This window comes from Balaenoptera musculus, chromosome 6 (genome assembly GCF_009873245.2).
Source record: "Balaenoptera musculus isolate JJ_BM4_2016_0621 chromosome 6, mBalMus1.pri.v3, whole genome shotgun sequence".
Taxonomy (NCBI): Eukaryota; Metazoa; Chordata; class Mammalia; order Artiodactyla; family Balaenopteridae; genus Balaenoptera; species Balaenoptera musculus.
The window spans coordinates 45306222-45330202 of NC_045790.1; the positions used below are offsets into that span (position 1 = coordinate 45306222).

The window sequence follows — 23981 nt, forward strand, 5'->3', positions numbered from 1 at the left end:
TCTTATAATTCTTTTGGAACAAACCTCCTACCCACTCTTCATCTCTGCCATCATCAGCCTCATAGGAGGGTATCTCAAAGCTATCTTTAAATTAGTTTGGTTGACTTTAGCAGCTATTTCCTCTTTTTATGTAACCAATACATTTTGTGCATTGTTTTAATCTTTAAAACATTCTCAAAAGTTAAGTAATATATCAGAATGTGTTATGGAGTGAAAAAAGAATCAAACAGGGAATTCCCTGGTGGTCCAGTGGTTAGGACTCTGCGCTTCCATTGCAGGGAGCATGGGTTCGATTCCTGGTCAGGGAACTAAGATCCCATAAGCAAAAAAAAAAAAAAAAAATCAAACATAAAAGAGACCTATATTCATCATCTGAGACCATTTTTATTTTTAAGTGTGTATGTGTATAGCATAGTTGTCAAAATGATTTCTCTGGAGTCAGACTGCTAAGGTTCAAATCCTAGCCACTTAACTGTGGGACCTCTCTGTGCTTCTGCTTCTTCATCTGTAAGATGGGATAATAGTAACCACCTCATAAGGTTGTGATAAAGATTACCAGTTACCAGAGTTACTGATGATACATGTAAAGTGTCTAGATCAGAAGACGGAACAACGCAAGCACTATGTTTGCTACAATCAGAATGAGGATGAGGATGATATATATGCTTGGGAAAATCACTTTTTGTCTTTCTAGATCTCAATTTCCTAACCTGTAGAATAAGAAGGAAAAGGGATAAGTGCTGACAATAGTGATAGTAATACCATACAATCCTAGAGCCCTCAACATCTTACAAAGCACTTCCATACACAGTAGTTCATTGGGAAACACTCCTTAGTATCTCTCATGCTCTCAGCGAACCTGATTTGCTGGAACAGCTGACCAATGTGCTGCAAAGTACAAATACTGACTCTGGCCCCTGGCTGCCATTTAGCAGAAAGCTTCAAAGTTCCCAAATCGCTTATGCCTCCTCCAGGGTCTGGCTTGCTATTGGCAAAAAAATTTAGGCTTGTAAAGCTGGGCTCCCAAATGGCACTAAGAGACTGGGAAGAAAGAGACAGGGAAAGAATAAAACAAAGACATTCATATTTGTTGAACACCTACAATATAGATCAGTATAATGTCAGTCTCATTGAGTCCTCACGTCTACTAAAGGGAAAGGTTTTATTGCTCATATTTCTGAGATAATTTCCTCATAAAGTTCAATACTAGTGCCAAGGTCATATAGCAAACTTTCAACCAGTGTTTGAATGAAAGTCTGACTGAGGCCAAAGCTTGAGCTCATGCTAAAGTTCATGCTGCCTCACTGAGACTTGCAATCTACTGGGATTGAGATATTAGTTATCATTTTAATTTTTCTGCTAAATCTCAAGCCCACTAAAAAGCTCTGCTTGATAAAGGTCCCAAGAACATGATGAGGTAAGGGAATTTATTTTATTATGAACAACTAGCCTGAAGATGGCGCTGTCTTTCAATCATGACTGACCCAGTCTGGCACCCATCATGAAAGCTTCAGTGCAAAAATGGCACTGTATTTTGAAGGCACCCTGAGATACCTGTACCTTACAAATCCACCTGGTAAGTGACCAAGACAGCTATTGAGCAATGATATTTCTTCCATATTTACAGTAGAACACAGAACAAACACATCTGAAGAATGATCACTGCATAATAAATATTGTCAGCGAATAAACTCATGACACTTTTTTTGTCCTTGTTCTTCCTCATTTATTTCCCACCAACATACTTCTTTGCTACCATGACTTGATGGGTGATAACCTGAGGGCACATGAGGGTGAAGTCAGCATAATATACACCTGCTGAAAAGTCTTGAGTCATTAGCTGGGATTTGCGGGCCTGTTCAAAAGAAGTAGCATAAAAATGAGGGAGCAATGAAGCCATGGTCTTGAAATCCCAGAGACTTCATTGTGTTTGGCAAACCCTATTAAATTAAAATACTTGGCCTTGAGTAAGCAAAATTACAATTACATGTTAAGATACATCTACATTATCTTCATTGTCATTTTAACAGACAATTGCTATATTCCAGGCAGGGTGCACTATATATTTTGTACTTGGGCCTCACAATAATCCTATGAGATAGGCACAATTATTTTGCCCATATTTAATGAGGAAACTGAGGCACAGAAATGTTATGTAACTTTCCCATTATCACAGAGTGAAACAGTGGTAGCCTAAGGATTCATACCCCAGCAGCCTGACTCCAATGCCCACGCTTTCTCAAAGTAAGTTACTGATTAGGATGGTCACATATGCCCATAAACAGGAACTGTTTAGGTTAATAGTTTTCATGAGATTTCCCAATCCACTTAATTTTGTACTAAGCACTTGGTGTGAAGAAAATGAACACAACAATTTGTATATGCCAAGAAAGCCAAAGCCACCGTGACCACATGAATTTCAGTGAGGTCACTTACCTGTTGGATCACAGACCACACTTGGGTTGGAATTACACTGATAAATTTAGTATGCTTGGAGCTACCTTGTGGTGAATATACTTAAGGGATTACATTATATTCTTACTACTGCTTTTCCTCTAAGTCTCTGACAATGAGACATATAGCTGCTAGAAAGGAAAGATGAGGGGAAAACTGTCAGCCTATGGAACAACTTGTCACTGATTTGTTTCAGAGCCTAGAATGCACACACCTTCCCCTCCTCTTTTCTCCACAAAGGTCCTTCTTCCAGAAAGTTCCTCTTCCCAAAGCCAAGGACGGGTAAGGAATGAGGACAGAACAGCAGGTGCCTTGTTGTCTCAAGTGGCTTTTTGACATTGCTAAGATTTTTCAGATGGGTAACACCCATTTAGCTTGTTATGCCCCTCATAGCAATAATCTTCTTTAGGTACTTTCTGCCTGTTGAGAGGGAGTGGGGTGGGGTGAAGTAGCGAACATGCCATAATATGTCGGGCACTTCTCTCTCTCTATCTCTCTCTCTCTTTCTCTCTCTCCACCCACCCTCCACCCCTGATTTTCAAGTTTAATGTGCCTCAGCCTATGTCAGGCAAGGGATGACCCCATTCCAGGAGCTGACTGAAGGTGGCCATGAGATAACGACTGAAAGGCAAAGGGGAAAGACCAGCTCATGACGAGCGAGCTAGGAGACCCCACTCTGGGCACCTCTCCCCTGTGTTATAAAACGTCTGCCAAGGAGCCATGATGAATGGAAGATGGCACAGCCCCAGGAGTCAGAAGGTCCGGATCTCACCCCTTGGTCTTGGGCAAACTCCTTCTCCTGTGAGGCCCCAGCTGTCTCTCTGTTATAAGTTGTCACCAGAGGATTGCGAGGAACTGATGAAATCTTATACAGGCAGAGATGCTCTCAGTCACTCTAGGGGCCTGTGTCAAATGCTAGTTGTGAGTTATTTTTCAGAGTCTGGCCTTGTCTCTCACTCTAACCAGGAGCTTGTCCCTGATCCTTGAGCCTCTCCCCAAGACCAGGAGAAGTAAAGCGCTGTTACTACCTTGGGTGTGACCCCGGTCAGGCTTATTAATAAACAACACTTCCTGTTTCTCTACAGTGAGAAAGGAGGAGGGAAGCAAGGTCTGAGGAGAGCGGCAGGGCCCACACCAAGCAAGGACCTCAACAGGGACAGAAAGAACTCACTCAAGCTGAATCAGTCCATGTTTCTTCCTGTTAAATGATTCACATGCCAAGGCAAATCGGTCTGAGATGTGCAAACTCTACTTTTTGTTTTTGTTTTTCCTATTTCACTTCTCTTTCCCTGGAAATATGATTGCAGTGTTTTCCATTTCAGGTTAAAGTTCACACCCCCCCTTATTTAATACCCTGGGGAGGAGGGGTGATCATATCAAAGAAACACTGCACTGATACTCTTGACTTTGAATCTATTTAAGTGGCCGTTTTAGATGTTATTCAGATTCCTCAAACTTCCTTGTGATTTTTGACTCAAGTAGGTTAAATTATAAATAAACAAAATTTCCTAACATATTATATACAATGAAGTCTGAGCTCCTTAGAAATCAAGCTCTAGATATGTGAATTTTCCATGTATCTTAAAAGGCTTACTGTTGTAAACATCCTAGACTTTTTTCAATTGTTTTGAATGTGAATTCCTTTTGAAATGTATAGCATTTTTCTCCATAATAAAATTTAACTTTTTATTCATTATTAAAAGTCATCTTTACATCCTTTAAACATTGCTAGCTACCATTTCATCCTCCTCTCACATTGAAGTGAGGTCAATTTTAGTTGAGACCCTTCTTCCATGTTCTGCTTAATCTTCATGTGTATCCACAGCCATAATATCCTTTTTAGCCAAGTAATTCAGGAAGAGATGGTTTTACTATTTGGGTAATCTGGAGAGTGATAACATTCCCCAGCTAAGACCTTCCAGTAAATTCTCACTGTAGTTAGAATATTAGCCAAACTCCTTTCCATGACCTACAGAGCTCTGTGTGGCCAAGCCCCTGCCTGTCTCTACAATCAATCTCCCCTTCATCCACCGTGGTCCACACACACCCTTCCTCTCTGTTCCTCCAAAGGGCCAAGTTGGCTCCAGTTCTCTGCCCCTGCCATTGCTACTTCCTGAAAGATTCTTCCCTCATTTTCATCTGACTGCCTTCTCTTGCTTAGTTTTGTCTAAGGTCAAATGTCACTTTCTCAGAGAACCCATCACTGTGTCCCACACCAAGGAGGCTGGAACCCTTTCCTGCTTTATTTTCATCCCATCAGTTAAAGATATTGGAATGCTTTAACTTATTTTCTTATTTATTAGTTTTTATCAATATTTGTTCTCTGTCAGGTTTGTTATGTTCCGTGAGAAGAAGCCCTTTATCTGGCTTGTTCACTGCTATATCACAGTTTCCAGAACAGCTGCCAGCACATAGGAGGCACTCAATAAATACTATTGAAGGAATAAATTCTGGCTCATCTCCACACCTACTTATAGCTCATTTCCATCTATCATAGGGTGTTCTGGCTGCCTTGAGTCTTGTTGCACATTGGGTAATCTGGACTGAATTATCAATTACAGTGATATCCTCAGATGGCTGTCCAAACAGTAGGAAGCTGTTATTGTCCAATGTCATTTGATCCAATTTTGGAAAGAGACAAAAGAGTTAAGAGAATGTTGAGGATACACTCTAATTTCTTGAGTAGGTCTTTTCAAACTTTTCCAATAAGACATAACTAATAGCTTAGAATAGTGAATAATAATATGTAGAGGAAGATCTAAACAGGAGTATAAAGTGGCTCCTAAGGACAATATATCTTTGAAGTCTCACAATTTATTTTTAAAATCCAGATGAATTTCACATTCTAATCCATTAGTATATATCTGGGTTTGATTTAATATAAAAGAAATTTCCCATCAAATTACTGAAAAAAAAAAAAAAGTACCCTTCAAGAAGATGCGTCCTGCTTACGCTGGAAAACAATCAAGAATCCCCAAGTACAAATGATCCAAGCTGATAATCATCTACAGAAATGATTCTGGAGAAGCCCTGAAGGGAGCATACTCCACACCCACCCCTTGCTGGCCCACCCACCTGTCCCCACCTTTGCTCCAGAAAGCAAAAGCTCTGGAACAAAGACACCTAAGTGAACTGGGAGTTCTAGGAGGTATGTTTTGAGAAGGAAGAAGGGATAAAAGTTCTATCTTTCTGCATCACTCTCTTTTCAGACATTTCTCTTAAATCACTGCACTGCTCTCTTTCTTACCATGTCCTTGGTGAGATAAGAGGTTGAAGTCCCCCTCACTCTTGAGAGGAGAGACCCTAGAGTGACCATTTAACCCAGTTTTCTCAGGACCATCCTGGTTATGTTGGTTGTCCTGGCAATGTTAGTAGTGCTCCCTTTCATTTGTACAGTATACGGTCACTCTAAGGGACACCTTCCCTGCTCTTCCTTCCACTTAAAAGGACAAGAAGGAACCAAACTAAAGCAGTCATAGACAACATGATGCAAGTCTTTTTCCAGGCCAATGTCAGACCACCAAGGAAAAGGAGTCCTTGTGACTCAGATCAGTTGTCCCTTTTATCCATTAAGGAAATCCTGAAAGCATTTGGGGTCCAAACCCAGGTTCATAGTAATGAAATTTTTTTCTCTGATGTATTTGTGCAGTTAGGAATCTATAATCACTACTGGTTGCTCATCAAGGATTGGAGGTTCAGGATCCAGGCCATCGTGCATGCCTTACAATAATAATATTTATAAGGAGAAGACAGAAGAAGCAACCAGGATGATAAGGGTGAATTGGGTTAGTTAGTAAAAGTATTTTTTAAATAAAGTAAAATGTGATGAATGGAAAGTATTCAGTCAGAGATGCTGCATGAATTTGAAAAATCAGCCTTTCAATGACCTAGCATTTGAAGGGATGAAAGAGGAGAACCTTATCCCATGAATGTACCAGAAAACAGATTGCTGGGATAGTAGTTACGGTGGCCACTGCGGGAAGCAGAGTAGACTGATGGTCCCAGATGCTGCCCTCTGAAATTCATCACCCATTTGTGCTGAGGCCATGCTTTCTGTGGCTGCTCCCAGCCATGACTAAGCACAGCAGGGCTGCTAAGGCAGGCCCATTCCTGGAAGATGCAGGATTCCTCTGACGGGCAGCTTTAGCTTAAGGACTCCCGATTAGCCTTGCCAAGACTTTCTCTGAATTGAAATCTTAAGGCCTTTCTTCCTTGACTTCCTTCCCTCTCTCCTTCACAGAGATCAGTCCTGCATTGTGGTCTGTCAGCCCTCCCAGTCTTTTCCAGCTCCCACTCCATTTTCTCCCACAAGGTCTCCTTCAGCAAATCTCTTGCAAATCTAATCTCATCTTAGCACCTGCTTCTCAGAGGACCAGATGGTGGGGGTGGAGATAAGAATAATCAGGGTCTGAAGTTATTCATTTGCATATCTGATGCTACATTAAAGCCAAAAGCCAATTTGAGAATTTGAAGAGATTTCATTGTTTTTAGGCAACCTGGATAGTTTAGTTGATATATTTGGGCTGGAGCCCTTTTAAAATAACTACTTTTTTTTTTTTTTTTGACTTTGGAATGTCTTGCTTGCTATGTTTGAGATTATAAGGTTTGCATAATTAGAAAACATAAATCAGAAAGCTAACTTTTTCTGTCAGATATTAAATTTTTCAGCTCATAGGAATGTATTTATTATAAAAAGCAATATCTTACATATTCATATTCCTTCGAAGTCTACAAGTGTATGGAATTTTGTATCCCCAATGAGATACAGTAATGTTTGTTTAACTGAATTGAAAATTGTTTGGCATACTCTCTTACATTTAAACCTAACATATATCCTATGAGATAAGGAGGGCAGATAATATTAAAACTTACTTTTATCAAAGATGAAACTGAGGCTCAGGGGAGTTAAGTAGCTAATACATGGTAAAGTCCAACCCAGAAACCAGGTATTAGTAGACAGAATTTCTGGGAATGACTGCTAAGATTCCACACCCTAATTCTTACAATGTGTGGATGTGATGAGACATTACTCATTCCCATGATTGTGCTGTGTTATATGGCATGGTTGACCTTAAAAAAAGGTTATCCAGGTGGACCTAATCTAGTCACATGCACCCTTACAAACCTCTCCTGCTGATGATAAAAGAGAAATCAGAGAGATGGCAGAATGTGGAAGTCAAAGAGATTCAAAGTGTGAGAAGTATTCAGTGTGCTCTTGCTGGCTTGAAGATGGCAGGAGCCATGTAGAAGGCATGAGGAGGAAATGAATTCTGCCTACAACAAGTGAGCTTAGAAGGGGATCCAGCAACCTGAGCTGAAACCTTGATTTTAACCTTGTGAGACTGTAAGCAGAGAACTCAGCTGAGCCACACTGTGCCCAGACTTATGACCCACAAGAACTGTGAAATAATAAATGGGCATTATTTTAAACCACTAAGTTCATAGTGATTTTTTATACAATAGAAAACTAATACATGAGTTTTCTGATTCCATATTTTACACCACCCTTACTCTTAATCAATCCTAATAGAAATAAATAATAGTAAACTGGAAAAGTACAGTACCAACCTTCTAGTTTTGCAAATTTAATTTTGATTAGAAATTTAGCTCTTTTAGATTTATTTTAAGCCTGACCTCAGGTCCTTTGGTTCTGAGTCTGTGGGCTTGAACTCATTTTCAAGAAGACAGAACATCCATTTCCTCATGTTGATTGTTTATTTGAAAATATTTCAGGTAGATTATAAATAAAACAATCCAAAAAGAAAATATTATAAGATTAAATTTGCTGTCATAGTTTGGGAACATTTTTAAACTCTCTTTATAAAATACTGAAAATATCATGGGGATTGTTTGAACTAGTGAAGAACTATTATTTTATCTGTCCAATGTACCTCTTTCTGTAAACTTTACTCCCATCCTTTTGGAAATGCTCTTCCCCCAGTCAAACCAAGTGGTTCTGAGAAAATGTCCATGTTTGTATATAACTCCATTCCCCCTGCCCCAGAGAACAGTAAATTGGTCTAGAAAGGGACAAAATCTCCCAGTTGAGGTAACAAAATCTCCCTTTTCACCAGAGAAAGTGTAATTTAATCCATCACCCATGGTAGAAGTTTCAGGATATAGAACTCAGGAAGTGTTGACAGCAGTGTTTCTTGCCATGTAGAAGAAGCCGATCTCCAGTGAAAGAGAAAGGAGACATCACAGAGAGAGAAACAGAAGCAAGAGCTGGAGAGAGAGTCCCCAGTAGTGTTTGACCAGTTGTTTCAGTTTTTCTGGAAATCCATCTGCATCCCTGAAGTTCCCATGGTTTGATTGTTCAGTTCTTCATGACATTCCATGAATCAGCATTTCTCATTTTACCTAAACGAGTTCAAGATGAGTTCAGTCATTTGCAACTAAGAGAGATGTGACTCACACAATGGAGAAATTTCATTCCATTTTTCCTTGAAAACATTTATCATCGTGTAGTGGGAAAAACTTCTAGCAAAGAAACTCATTCTAGTGTCTCCAGGATGCTGATGATTCAGCAGGGCTTACATTTTGATTCCTTTCATGTCACCAACTGCCACACTCGGTTGTTTTTGCTCACCACACCAAATACTCCTTCCCAAATGCTTTGCACGTATAAAAAAACTTTTAAGTTATTATTGCTGTCTTGATTATAGCAGCCTATATTCTGTCAGTGTCACATCATAAACATTTATTAGACACGTGTCTCCCTTATCTAGTACATCTACTTTTGAATATCTTTAACTGACACTGAACTTAAATGTTTACAAGTGTTAACATATTGCTAAAGAAATTTGGCAAGCCCACAGAGAAAGAGAGAGAGAGCGCATTATTCCACTGTAAAAACCTGCTTTTCTTTTCATTTTTATTCATATTCTTAAGGGAAAGATACTATAATAATTTTATGTCAAATATATATGGATAATATGAAACTATATTTTTACATTTTGACAACTGATCACTTGTAAAGAAGAGATAAGGGTGCTAAGTATAATCTCATTTGTGGTTGGTTGGTTTCACAAATAGAATCATAATATGTGCTTTAGATGACACAGAAATAATGAAAGGCATTAGTTAGATTGAACTTTGTTGAGTCCCTGCTTTTTGCGCAAGCGATTTTAAATTCTCCAAGCCCACTTTTCTAAAATGGGGATCCATAGCGTGTTGTGGTTAAGGATGCAAACTCTAACAACAGATTTCTGGTTCAGACTTTGTCCTCACCACTCTGACCTTAAATGAGTTGTTCTGGGCCTTGGTTTTCTAGTGTATCCTAAGATAGACAGACAGACACATGCACATCTACACACATACATACATACGTATGTATATATGTACTTACATACACCAGGCACGTATAAGAATATTCAAGGCCACATTGTTTGTAATGCCAAAAAAATAAATAAAATGTAAACAACTCAAATATCCACCAAGAGTAGAATAAATTATTGTAGCAATCATCCAGTGGAATATTATTCAACAGTAACAATGAATATATCTACACACATCAATAATGATGAATCTCAAAATAAGATATTGAAAAACCAGTAAATTCTAGAAGAATTCATTCTATAGGAGTCCATTTCCATCAAGTTCTAAAACAAGAACAACTAAACCATGTATTATCTATGGATACATACAAGGATGGAAAACTAAAGAAAACAAGGTAATGGTTTACACAAAATTTAGGATAGTGGTTACTTTTAGAGGTAAGAGGGGAATGTGATTGGAGAGGGTACACAGGGACATCTAAGGACTGATAAAGTTATATTTCTTAAACTGAGAAATGTGTATTGGGTATTTGCTTTCTAATTCTTCTACAAACTGTACATATGTATTTTATGCACATATATATGATAATTTCAAACAAAAATAATAATTATAAAAACTACCACATTTTTGAGAGAACTAAAGATTATAGACATTTAGCAACAGTGTCTAGCATATAGTAAGCTCTCAATAAGTGATACGAGCCATAATGATGTTGTTATGACATGGAGATGTTTGTGCCACTTAGAAGAAGAAAATGCCAAAAACTATGTCTTCATCTGTTTACACTATTGTATTCCAAAATGCCTGAAAATCTGTTAGAACCACAGTCCTCTTAGACAATGAAACCTGATAGCTTTCAACCTTCACTAACCCAAGGGATTGTACCAGAGAGATTCTTAGATTCTCAGCCACAGATAAGCATTCTACTTGGTTAAGTGTCAGGCACCCAGTGGATATCCATACTGATGAATGTGAAGTGTTTAGTTACCTGATATCAGAGAATTAAGCCCAACCTTTAAAGAAAAAATGATAGATTAATATCTGCATCTTAGTTTAGGATCAAGTCTTGAACTTAAGCTATTCTAACTAGGGTCTAGTCACAGAATAATAGAATCATAGAATTAGTAAAAGCACCTTGACCATCATCTCATTCAATTATTTACTGTACAGCTGAAGAAGCTGAAGCTCAGGGAGGTTAATTAACTTCTTCAAGGTCAACAATGAGTTTGTGACACAGTCAGAACTAGAACACGAGCTAGGACGGAAGCTGCAGAAAATGTTCTATCATTGGTGTTCACCAGACTAAATAGAAGGAAAGATGGGAGGAGGATGGGAATAGAAGGGAAGGTAAGTGAGATCAGAAACACCCAGTTCCTTTCAAAGGAGCATAGGAACTAAAATCCATTGAAGCTTCTCTAGGATACAGGCCTTCACACCACTTTTGAGGTAACACCCCCGAATGAACTCCTTTTGAGCCAAATTCCTGGGAAGAAGACAGACTCAGCCCATTCTAATAGCAGATAACATATGCAATTTCAGAGAAGTCTGGCACCTTCAAACTTACCCTTGTCTCCATCATCTGCAACAAATCCATTTGATGGGCATACAGTACAATACTTGCTCTTACTTGATTATTCTGCTCTTGAATCATGTTTATCCCTAACCAATCAACAATCTAAGGCTAGCTTTATAATTATTTTCTTCAATAAGTACTCACAGGAAACCCATTAGAGATAAAGGCTCTGTACTGGGCACCAGAAATTTGATGAAAAGTATTTACTCATTGTGCTGCAATGAACATTGTCGAATCTAAAAAAAAAAAAAAAATGCTACTGAAGAACCTAGGGGCAGGACAGGAATAAAGACACAGACGTAGAGGATGGACTTGAGGACACGGGGAGGGGGAAGGGTAAGCTGGGATGAAGTGAGAGAGTAGCATTGACATACATACACTACCAAATGTAAAATAGATAGCTAGTGGGAAGCAGCTGCATAGCACAGGGAGATCAGCTCAGTGCTTTGTGACCACCTAGAGGGGTGGGAGAGGGAGGGTGGGAGGGAGGCTCAAGAGGGAAGGGATATGGGGATATGTGTATACATATAGCTGATTCACTTTGTTATACAGCAGAAACTAACACAACACTGTAAAGCAATTATAGACCAATAAAGATGTTAAAAAAAAAAAAAAGGTATTTACTCAAACTCCATTTACCTTGTCCAATCAGGGAGACAGTGATTTATTCAAAAGAAAAATAGACCAACCAGAAGTAACTCTCTGCAGACTAACCCCCAATCTTTATATCGTAAGGACAATTAAATAAAAGCTCATAAAGAATCTTGCTTGCTTCAGGACCTTATCAGCTTGAGCCAGCTGATAGGGAAAGTAGGTCTTATGGTTGAACTCTTGAACCAGGAAAGGATCAGTCCAAAGTTTCTGTCAAGTGACGTGACCTACCAAAGTATTCCCATTCCTTGGCTTATCTTTATGACCGATGAATGATTGCCTCTTATTTGCTCTATATGTTTGGAAAATGTGGTTAAATTGCTGAAGCTGTCTCAAGCAAGAGGTTTCCTTCTGGGACAAAAGAAAAATAATCCCCTAAATACAAGGTTTAATTAATGGAAAAATAGCTTTTGTCTGATGTTTGATGGTTTGGGAAATTTTTTTTAAACAAGCAAAAAGACCTCGAAGCAGAAACCAGACCCTTCTCTAACTTTTATATTCTAATCTCTTGCCACTCTACAGGGCTCGTAGTAGCATAACATACTTTCATACTTTCATAACAAGAAAGTGTGACCTCATCAGTTGTTCGCTCATTACCATTCACCAATTTAATGTTTCATTGGAAATTCCCGTTTAGGGGAAGTTTCTAAATCATAAAATAGGTCTTTTTTTGTTGTTGTTCTTTGTAATTAAAAAACATTGACGTGTAATCGAGGTACAGTGGATGATTTCTCAGAAGGAATAATTCAGTGGGCAAAGCCAAGTTTAAGCCTCCCTGATTATTAAGGGAAGCTAGATTTGAGATTGTAAAGCAGGAGTGTGACCAAACTGTGTGAGCATCCAGTGACCTCATGCACTGGTACAACTGAACTAGCTTACACCTTCAGAGACTGACAGCGAACAGCAGAGTTAATAACTATCTATTAAATGACCAAGCAATGTGCATAGACACATGTTCAAACAATGAGAATAATCGTCTCTCCTCAAGTGATTTATTGTCTGAAACACTGAGTTAAATGGAGCATCCACTATATCTAAATGCACCAGTCAGTGGACAAAAACTGTTCAAAATGCCAACCTCCATTGTCCATTGGGAGAGGCAGTCATTTATTCAAAATGTAGCATCAGAATAAAGTTACTTTTCAGAAATTAATCCTATTATAAAGGAAACAGAGAAAGACGAACCTAGAAGGTATAAACAAGTAAATAACAGTAAATATATCTATCACGAAAGATCACAGCAAAGTTTTTTCATCTCAGAAATTATTCCAATTTAAAGAAAATAATTTGAAAAGACAGATGTTTTCATGCAGAAAAACTAGGTTTCAGGGGTTGTCTGTTGGTTTCTTCACTTACTTTAGTTAACTTTTTCATCGAGGGCCAGTTTATTTCTCAGACCTTGACCCAGCAATAGATTAAAGTCCTTAATCAGAAAAGTGGAATGCCTTATCTAATGACACGTATTCTTTCTCTGTCCTTCAAAGCACATATTGTCCCTCCAAAGGAAATTCACATGAAACTAAATGACACAGCCAATAGGTACCTCGTTTGGAGATCCCCCTGGCTTCCTGAAGACCACATCACAGCACCAGTCAGCCTCCTTTATAAGAACCAGCAGATTGCATGTGTAGTTACAGTGCTGGGTAGAGGAAGTAAGGACAGGAGAAAGCAACCTTAGGTCATCCTCCCAAGGCCCCTGATGTGGAAGGAACAATCACCTCGTACACACAAACGATCATTGTAATCCCCGGTACAAGGGTTTAGGGTGTGGGAAAGGAAACTCGGCACGGAATTTGAAAGCTAGAATTGCAAGGTGAGAGATCTGAGAGCTTCAAGAGAAGTCTGTTTTGTTTGTTTTCAGTCTAGACTGAGAGTGGACGACTTAGGAAATATGCTTTAGGTTAGAAGGCACCCGGGGGGTTGTTTTCTTTCTCTACTTAGAGCCCTGAGTAATAATGCACATGCCAGTGCCTGCACTCAGAGCTGACGAATGATGACAGAAATTCCCTCTTTCTTTCCACATCCAATCAAAAATCAAGGATGACTGCCACTACCTTCTTAGGACCTCCTCCACTTCTTATGTCTCCCACGCTACTTATATCTTCAATATTTCAGATGTCTCAAAATTTCTCACCTGGGCTAGAGCAATCATCTCCTAACTACTCTCCCCGCTGCCAGCCCCTGATCTGTTTTCCACACTGATTTCTAAAGAACAAGTTTGACCATAGGACTGCCCAGTTTAAAATTTTTTAGTAGCTTCCAATAGCCTTCGGGTTAAAATTCAAGCTATCCTAGTACAGGCTTTGATAACACAATCCCCTTGATTCATATCCTGTCTTTGCTACTTACCAACTTAGGAAAGTTTCTTAACCTCTTTGATCCTGAATATCTTCATCTATAAAACAGGATAACAATAGTCCTTCTCCACAGGTTTGCTGTGAAGTTTCAATGAGATACTTCTTTGAAAGAGCTTAGCACTGTGCCTACTTTTCAGTAACTTTTGACTATTAGCGCTATTATGGTTTCACCAACTTACTGTTAGCTATGAAAGCCCTTCCACAACTTGGCCCACTCTCCCTCTGCAATTATCTGTCTTGCTACTAGCCCGTCAATAATCACAGGTCTTATGAAGTACCTACTGTGTGCCAGTCCTCAATGCCAGAGGATTTACATATATTCTCTAACCATTAGCAATTCTATAAGATCAGTACTAGCTTCCTCATTTTACAGATAAGAAAACTGAGACACAAAAAGTAGTTAAACAACTTGGCCAAAGTAATCCAGCTAATAAGTGGTGAAGCCCATAGTTGAAATCAAAGCCCATCATACTCCAACTCTGTTTTTTCATGACTAACTATGCTGCCTTTACCCTACTTTACTTCCAAAACAATTATGCAACAGTATTTCTGGTCCCTATATGCTTTTCCAGAACCTTGCTACTTCTCCATTAAGAGGTAGAATCTGTGTCCCCTCCACTTGAACTTGAGCAGGACATTTTGACTACCTCAACTAATTGAGTCTGGCATAAGTCAGGCTATGTAATTTCTGAGACTAGGTCATAAATGGCAACATGCCTTCTATCTGGCAGTCTCTTTTGGAGTATGCACTATTAGAAGCCTAAGCTTCCATGTAAGTTCAGCTCCCTGAAGCTGCCATGCCTGAGACACCACGTGAAGAGATCACGTAAAGATAGAAATGCTTGAAAAGCCCCAGTTGTTCAGCCATACCTGAAGCAGACCCAGCAGTCACTGCATAGAATATAAAGGGGCTGTCCCCACCAAGCCCTGACCAAATTACAGATCTGTGAACTAAATAAATGATCATGATTATTTAAGCCACTAAGTTTGGGAATGTTTTGTTATGCACCAATAAAAAACCAGATCACCCACAGAAACCTCCAACACTATTTAATCACTTTCATTTCCCCTGACAACACACCTCCCATGGCCTTCAAATATGCAGCTACCTCTGCCTACAAATCACCACCAGTCCCTAATGCCCCAGCCAGCACACCAATACCCTCATTTAGAGAGTTATTTTGCTTTCAAGGGTCACTGTAGATAATTTTTGTTGTAGTTTTAGTCATCTTTAATCATTGTTGTAGTTTTAGTCATCTTTCCCCAAATCTGGAAGTGTGTGGTTAAGGACCCAAACTTCAAGTCAAAGTGTCTCGGCTTAATTTTTTTTTTTTTTTTTTTACTGCTTCCAGGTTGTAGGACTTAATCTCTTCAACCTCGGTTTCTCCAAAAGGGAGTAATAGCCAAACCCCTATCTTGGTATTGTAGGGGTTCATTTATAGCTCTGAGCAAAGTTCCTGGTATTTAATGAGTTCAATACCTATTGCTGTTATTAGAGCACTAATTATATTTCATTGCAATTATCTATTTCTTTCTCTGTTTCCTCTTCTGAACAAGAACAGTGTATCCTCATGCTTGCCACCTGGGATATGCAAAAAAAACATTTTTATTAATTGAATAAATGAATGAACAAACAAATGGATGAATGAATGAATGAATGAATAAGTATGTATAATCTAGCCTCCCTTTCAACTCTTTTTGTCCTGCATGTAGGAGAGGAAGGATGATAAAGCTCTCCAGTCCTGTGGGAAACAGTCACAGTGCTGGCTGCAGGCTTTTCTTCAGGTCCAATTCTTCTCTCTTTTCCTAGTGGTGCTGTAGTACCACAGCCATGCAGAGAGCATGCTCACTTGGTCAAGTGAAACTTTTTACTCCTGAAAATCCAAACCAGATGGCAGGACTGTAAGGAAAGCCAGTGCCAAAATCTCAGATGGCCTCCAACTACAGATTGTCTTTCCTCTTCTAACCATTTTATAGCATGCCATCCAGATACCTGACCTTGCCAAATAAGACCAGTTAATCTTTTACAATGTCAGTCCCTTTTATGGACTCCACGATATGCCAATGCCATATGGTGGCAATGCTGTGGAAGGGACTCTGCTCTTCCTGACAAGCAGGTTTGTGCTGCACTAAGCAGATAATTCACCTCTTGCCTCGTGCATGATATTTCCCCACTGATTTCTGCTCAACAGAGGGAAGTTGAGAGAAATTACTAAACAGCAGCACAAACTTGATTAATAAGATGAGGAGATATTCTACACTTAATTTTCATTTTCACCATAGAATTTACATATATACATATTTATACCTAAAATTCTCATTATAACAGCTAAAACTCTAGATATGCTGGCTGAGTTCCAATAACTGCCATTGGAACTCAATGCTATCTAAGGATATCATTGTCATTCCAGTACATCTCAATTTTAATATCCAGAAAGCCCCAAAGCACCAGTGAGTCCTTCAGTATGCCTTCTTGCCTCAGCATAAAAGAAAAAGTTTAAATATTTTTTTAAATGAGTAAAATCCAGGGTGCTGGCTCTCGATAGTTCTAAATTGCTTTAAAAGTGAATGTGGAGTTTATCTTATTATTGTAGATTCTATGCTGCTTACGAGTTTAATCATTTCTGCATTCTTTCTCTGGAAGGAGCTATTCGAAGGCTGCATAATGCTGAGGGTTAGAAAGATTTTTGAGGCGTGGCACCGTCTTCTCTGATTGGGCAGCAGATCTCGAACGATGTGGGCCTTTTGCCGTTGACTCACCAGAGGGCAGCAGCTTTGCAGCTTGATGTCAGCAGGCAAGAATGTCAGATACTTCTCTCTGCCAGCCGCTCCCCGCAGCCCCCAGCAGTAGCCCAGAATTAAGCAAAGCTGTTTGGGTTAGCCTCTGACCAGCCTCCAGGGCTTCTCGCTGCCCTGGTTACCATGCTCCAGCAAAGAAAATCCCCACCAGATCTCCGCAGGGGAACGCTAAACTCTTCCAGCTATGTGTCTCTGGGGATACCAATATAATTGTCCAGTTAAGGTTTGGATTCTGGGGAGACCGAGTATGGTTTTCCAGGCACCCCTCTTTAACACACACACACACACACAAAACACACAAGTTTTCTCTAGAAGGGAAACACCAGAATGCAGAAAGAAATCTGTAAACAGGCACTAGAAAAATTTCTAGATTCTAGATGGATTGTGTGCCGTTTGTACTCCTCACATTTAATCTGCCTCAATTTTCCACACATTTCTGACTGTTCTAGCTGAAGCCTCAGATGAGAGCTAGAACTATCCCTGCAGCCCTTTCTATCCTAACTTTCCATGATGCCAAGAAATTAGACAGCTAGGAGCTTTCTGAGAGGATTGGCTTTCTGGTGCTCATGAGGCAGAGTTGCCTGCCCCCCAGTAGCTAGTCTCTGAGTACCTATTTTTATTTATTACGTGGTTTCACATCTCCTCTCCCACCATCTTTCCACTGAGCAGAAAAGAGTCTTAGTTGTAAGTTAATTAAAATGCTCATATTTGTTTTACCTTTTAGATGATTCTTGTAGTGTTAGGCAACTGAAAGTTTACACAGATGGTAGCTTATATACCTAGTTAAGATAATCATTGCAAAGGTCAAGCAAGCAATTAAACCAGTACAGTTAAGCCAAGGTGAAATTGATGAATCACAGAAACTTAGTGTCTCCTAATTCACCTTGCTAAAACGTGGGGACCCCAGATTTAAGGCTGTTTGTTTCGCTTGTTACACTAAGACCTGAGTCAGAAATGCTCTCTATGGTCTTGTCCTCATTCCATTTCTCTATCCTGATGGATGGCACCAGCCTCAACTCCCCATTCTGTTTGAATGTCCTCCAGGATCCTCTAGTTTGGTTACTGTAGTGGGCTAAATCATGATCCCTAAAAAGAAATGTCCATGTCCTAATCCCCAGAACCTGGGAATATGAGCTTATTTGGGAAAAGTTAAGATATGGAGATGAGATCACCCTGGGTGATCCAGGTGGTCCTTAATCCAATGACAACTATCCTTGTAAGAAACATACAGAGGAGAGACACAGGGAGATGAGGACAGGTCCTATACAGATGGAGGCAGAGGTGGAGTGATGCAGCCACAAGCCAAGAAACTCCTGGAGCCACAAGAAGCTGGAAGAGGCCAGGAATGGATTCTCCTCTAGAGCCTCTGCTGGCAACACAGCCCCTGCCAACATCTTTGATGTCAGATTTTTTGCCTCCAGAACTGTGAATACATTTCTGTTGTTTTAAAGGAACCAAGTTTGTTGTAATTTGTTACAGCAGCCATAGAAAACATTTACAAATGCAAATGCCTTGTAGGAATCATACAAGTAATGAAATGAGCAAGCAGTCTAGGTAGGGAAATTCTAGTTTTAGCAGCCCATAGAATTTTCATCTCAAAGCAGGGAGTGCAAGCGGTCTATAGCAAAAGTGAGAACAAACATCCTAGCCGAAAGAAGTACACATCACTCAGACCCATCCAGTTGGTACTGTGTGAAAACGAGCCCAGTATGGCCAGATCTTCCCATTTTTATTGCATTTTTATTTTCAATCTCCTGCATTTTAAGTGTTGGTTCAAAAATCAAACAGGCAAACTGCACTCTGTGGGCCCAACCAAATATGCTTGAGGTCTGATTTATGACCACAAGTGGCCAGTTGCAGCCTCTGGAGCCACTGACCCTTCTAACAGTATTTAAGGCATGTGCCACAGACCATTCACAACAGAACTAAGAACAGGACCTTTTTCCCCTCCTACTTAACCCGGTCTGCCAGCCTAGGCCACTTACATTCGAAATCTCTCCCACCCTTGATATAGGCAGAGAAATTTTTGGACCCTTGATCATTTAGAATCTAGAAGGAGAGTGTGTGTGTGTATGTGTGTGTGTGTGTGTGTGTGTGTGTGTGTGTGTGTGTGTGTGTGTGAGAGAGAGAGAGATTTGAAGAGGATTAGGGGTAGAGACTCTGCATACAATGTGTGATTACTTTTCTTTTTCTTGGAGTATAGTTGCTTTACAATGTTTTGTTAGTTTCTATTGTACAGCAAAGTGGATCAGCTATATGTATATACATATCCCGTCTTTTTTGGACTTCACCGCAGAGCATTGAGTAGAGTTCCCTGTGCTATACAGTAGAGAATGACTGCATGATTACTTTAGGAAGAAAAATAAAAGAAAAAAATTATTCATCAGGGGGAATTAAAAATCAAAAGCCACTTTTGGTGGTTATTTTATCACAGAGCATTAAAATATATTTTACTCAAAGGACTGGTATTTAAGTCAGATAAAACATAAGATATAAAACTGAGATATAATTTAATATTGATACAGCCTCTGTATTTAGTTTATTAAAAGTTGCTACTTCTATGATCATTTATCACATCTTAGAGCTACCTACTTCCTAATTCCAGACAGTAAGTGTCCTTTGGAGCACTACAAAGTAAGACATAACTAGATTGAATTTTTCAGGCTGACTATGAAGATAGTTATGAGCTTTGGAAGCACTACAAAAATGAAAGTAATGCAAAAATTTATATTGTAACTCTCGTTGAGTCTGCAGTGAGGAAAGAGATCAGTTTTCAAAATGACCCCTGTGTTTTCATGGAAATACTCCGAAAATAAGTAGGGGAAATTTTTGAAGGGTCCCTCTGAAAGGTAGAGGAATTTAAGATTTTCAGGAATGGATAGAGAAATGAGTCTCCTTATTGGCGGACAAGGATCCTTAGTCAAAGTTAAGGATACAAAGAACTCTAACAACACAATAAGAAGAAGACAAACAACCCAATTTTAAAATGAGCAAAAGATTTAAATGGACATTTCACAAAAGAAGATGTATATAAATGGCCTACAAGCATGTGAAAATGTTCTTAATATCATTAGTCGTTAGGGAAATGCAAATCAAACCCATAATGAGGTATCACTTCATACCCACTAGGATCATGTCCATCAAAAGACAGACACTGACAAGTAATGACAAGGATGTGAAGAAGCTGGAAACCTCATACATTGTTGGTGAGGACGTAAAATGATACAGCCACTTTGGAAAACAATTTGATTGTTTCTTAAAGTTAAATATTAATTTTCCATTCAACACAATTCTAATCCTAGGTGTCTACCCAAGCAAAATGAAGCAACACTTTCACACAAAGACTTGAACATGAATGTTCAAAACAGCTTCGTTAATAATAGCCAAAATGCAGAAACAACCAAAACGTCCATCTACTGGTGAATGGATAGACAAAATGTGGTATATCCATACAATAGCATGTTATTCAGCTGTAAAAAAGAATGAAGTACATCTGAAATATGTGACAACATTTATAAAGCTAAAAAACATTATACTAAGTGAAAAAAGTGGGACACAGAACACTGCATATTATATGATTCCACTTATAGGAAATGTCCAAAAGAGGTAAAGCCTTAAAAACAGACATTAGTGGTTGCCTGGGGCTGGGGTGGGAATGAGGATTAACTAAATGGACATGAGGATGAAAATGTTCTAAAACTATTGTGGAAACTGTTACACACCTCAGTAAGCTTATTAGAAAGCATTGGATTGTGCACTTAAAATGGCTGAGTTCATGGTATATAAGTTATACTTCAATAAAGTTGTTAAAAAAAAAGCTAGAGAATCATTAAAAGAATAAAACATGACATATAAAACATTTTCTCTCCTTTATCTCATTACCCAATCTATCAACAAATTCATCAATTTCTCCTACCAGACACCTCCTTTTTTAGAAATATTTCAAGTGCGTAATACCTGTAGTTCAAAATACATGTACAAAATGCAACACAGTGGAAATTTTTTCTTCTGTTCTCCCTCAGCCACCCAATGCCTCTCCCTGGAAGCGATCAATGTTATCAGTTTCTTGTGTATCATTCTAGAGACATTTTATACATCTCCAAAAATATATATATGTGTGTGTATATTCTACCTCCCAACATACACACACACACACACCCCTACCTTTTATTCCACAACTTGTAGTATTCTGCACATTTCTTTTTTTACTTAATAATCAATGCCATATCAAAATCTAAATATCACTCAAATCTTTTCCCTCTTTACTATCCCACTGCCAGGAAACTGGGTTGGACCCTCAGTACCTCTTGCCTGGACCATTATATTGGGTTGGCCAGAAAGTTCGTTTGGGTTTTCTGTAAGATGTTACAGAAACACCTGAACAAACTTTTTGGCCAGCCCAATATTTCATCTAATTTGAGATTCCATGCGTTATAAGACACATTGGTGTTTGGGGGCCATTAAGAGAGAAAATAATACTGCCAATTAAATTATGACGTACTGTTGATTGTAAGATGCATCCCAATTTCAGAAAACATGTTTAAAATATATATATATGCATCTAGAAACAATAAAATTTGATATAACATCCTTCCAACCAGTTCTCCAACATCATACCTGGCTCCCTTTCAATTCATAGTCTCTAGATAAACAATAAGGATTTATTATATAGCACAGAGAACTATATTCAATATCTTGTAATAAACTATAATGGAAAATATAAATATTTTCCATATTTATATTTTCCCCCAAAATATAAATATATACATATATATGTGTATAACTGAATCACTTTGCTGTACACCTGAAACTAACACCATATGGTAAATCAACTATACTTCAATTTTTTAAAAATGATCAATTTATAGTCTCCTGTCAGAGTAATCTTTCTAAGCTCTAGGTTTAATCTTTTCACTCCTTTATTAAAAATTCTTTATGGTCTCCCATAGCTACAGGATGAAGTTCAAGTATCTTAGTGTGACTTACAAGACCCTTTCCTTTTCTGGCCTCATTTCTCTCCACTATTCTATGCTCTTGACATGCCCAACTACTGACTATTCCTCAAAAATTTAGTGCTCTTTCAAAACCTTGTGCTTTTGTATGTGTTGTTCCCCCTGCCTGGAATACACTTGACCCTCTTTCCTCCTAGCTAAATACCACATGTCCTCCAAGACTCATCTCTGGGAAAACTGCCATGAACTTCCCCAGTTCAGTTAAATGTTCTTTCTGGGATGCCACCCTCTGTGCTTAATTCCATCAAAAGCACTTTCTGCCTAATATTAGGCTTCATTGTTTCCTTGTCTGTCTTCACTATTCTTGTTTTTCTCAGATCACAAGTGATTGCCACAGTGCCTAGTCCATGGTAAGCATTTAATACATATTTATTGAATAGCTGTGTACTTTGGCCCCTGGATATAATCATCACATCTGCAATAATGAAGGTGTGGTCAGCTCAATATAGGGGAAAGTACACTGGGTCTGAAGTCAGAAGATGCCAGTTATGGGTTCTGACACTTCTAACTCTCTGATCTTTGTTTGGTCAGTTAATGTTTCCAAGGCTTGGTTTCCTCGTCTAAAAACATGAACATTATTAGCTGCCTAGAAGGACTGCTGAAGGGATTAAATGAAGGTAGCATCTGAAGGCACTGGCACAGAGATGGTGCTCTCAACATAGCAACTTTCATTAGAGTGACTGGAACAGTCCATGCTATTGAACAGATATGATATACCCTGAGGGACTTCCCTGGTAGTCCAGTGGGTAAGACTTCACACTCCCAATGCAGGGGAACCGGCTTCGATCCCTGGTCGGGGTACTAGATCCCGCATGCATGCCGCAACTAAGAGTCCACATGCTGCCACTAAGAAGCCCGCGTGCCACAACTAAAGATCCCGCATGCTGCAATGAAGGTCCCGCGTGCCACAACTAAGACCCAGCACAGCCAAAATAAATTACTTAATTAATTAATATTAAATATATATATTTTATATATATATGTATATATATATAACCTGAAAGCAAACACACCACTAACATGTGTTGTAATACTGAATGGACTTTTATCATTACCTCCAAACCCTGTAGGTAATTACCTTTAATAGTTTCTTTTAGATCCTTCCCAAGTTTTATTTTTAACACAAATACAAGCACTTATAACTACATATTATATTCCCTTCTTTTTGACACAAAACGGACCATGTTTTTCATATATGTGTATATATACACATACATACACACACACACACACGCTGTTCTGAATGTTGCTTTTTTCACTCAAGAACTAAAGGGGCATTTTGACCTTCTAAGTTTGCCCAGAAGAATTCCAGTCAAGTAGACAAGTATGTTGAAAAAGGGACTTTACTAATTCTTCACATCACAATTCTGAACTATAAGCAAAAGGTTAAAGCTTTGACTCACAGCCTCAACTCCTTCTAAAGGGAACCACAAGAGACTGCATGACTAAAACAGTGAAGGACCGACCACGGGCAAAGAAATTGCAACCAGTCTGAAAGATCTGCAAAGGTCTCAGTATATTCCCTGGAAATCAGAAGAAGTCTGCAAACAGCAGACTAGTAAGTCTTCAGCACTACTGTTTCCTACCAGTTTTTCATCAATGATTGATATGTTCCCTACAGAGCCTTCAATTTTAAATGAAAAGGTTACTTTCAGAATTGCAAAAAGGTTCCATTTTAGGGCCGTGGCTCAGATACCGAGCAAGATCTGCATTTTTTTAAGGCTAAGTCTGTTTAGAAATCAAGAGCTGGTAGTATAAGGAGGTGGTTCAGGCTTTATAAATAGTTCTTTCAGGTTTGTTCATCACATAAATGATAAGGTTATAAGTACAAGCTTATTAAAAGTTTGCCAAATGTGG

The 23981-nt window shown here is 38.9% G+C and overlaps 1 long non-coding RNA gene across 3 annotated transcripts in view; it reads left to right on the forward strand.

Moving 5' to 3' along the window:
- Window positions 1-23981, forward strand: part of LOC118896650 — a 127638-nt gene that overhangs the window by 41430 nt on the left and 62227 nt on the right. Inside the window, exon 4 of one of the 3 annotated variants that reach the window (XR_005020229.1) lies at window positions 3540-4148. The exons of the other annotated variants lie outside the window; for them this stretch is intronic. This is a non-coding gene — a long non-coding RNA (uncharacterized LOC118896650). Of the gene's footprint in view, window positions 1-3539; window positions 4149-23981 lie in introns of those variants that run through there. 3 annotated transcript variants of the gene reach the window in all.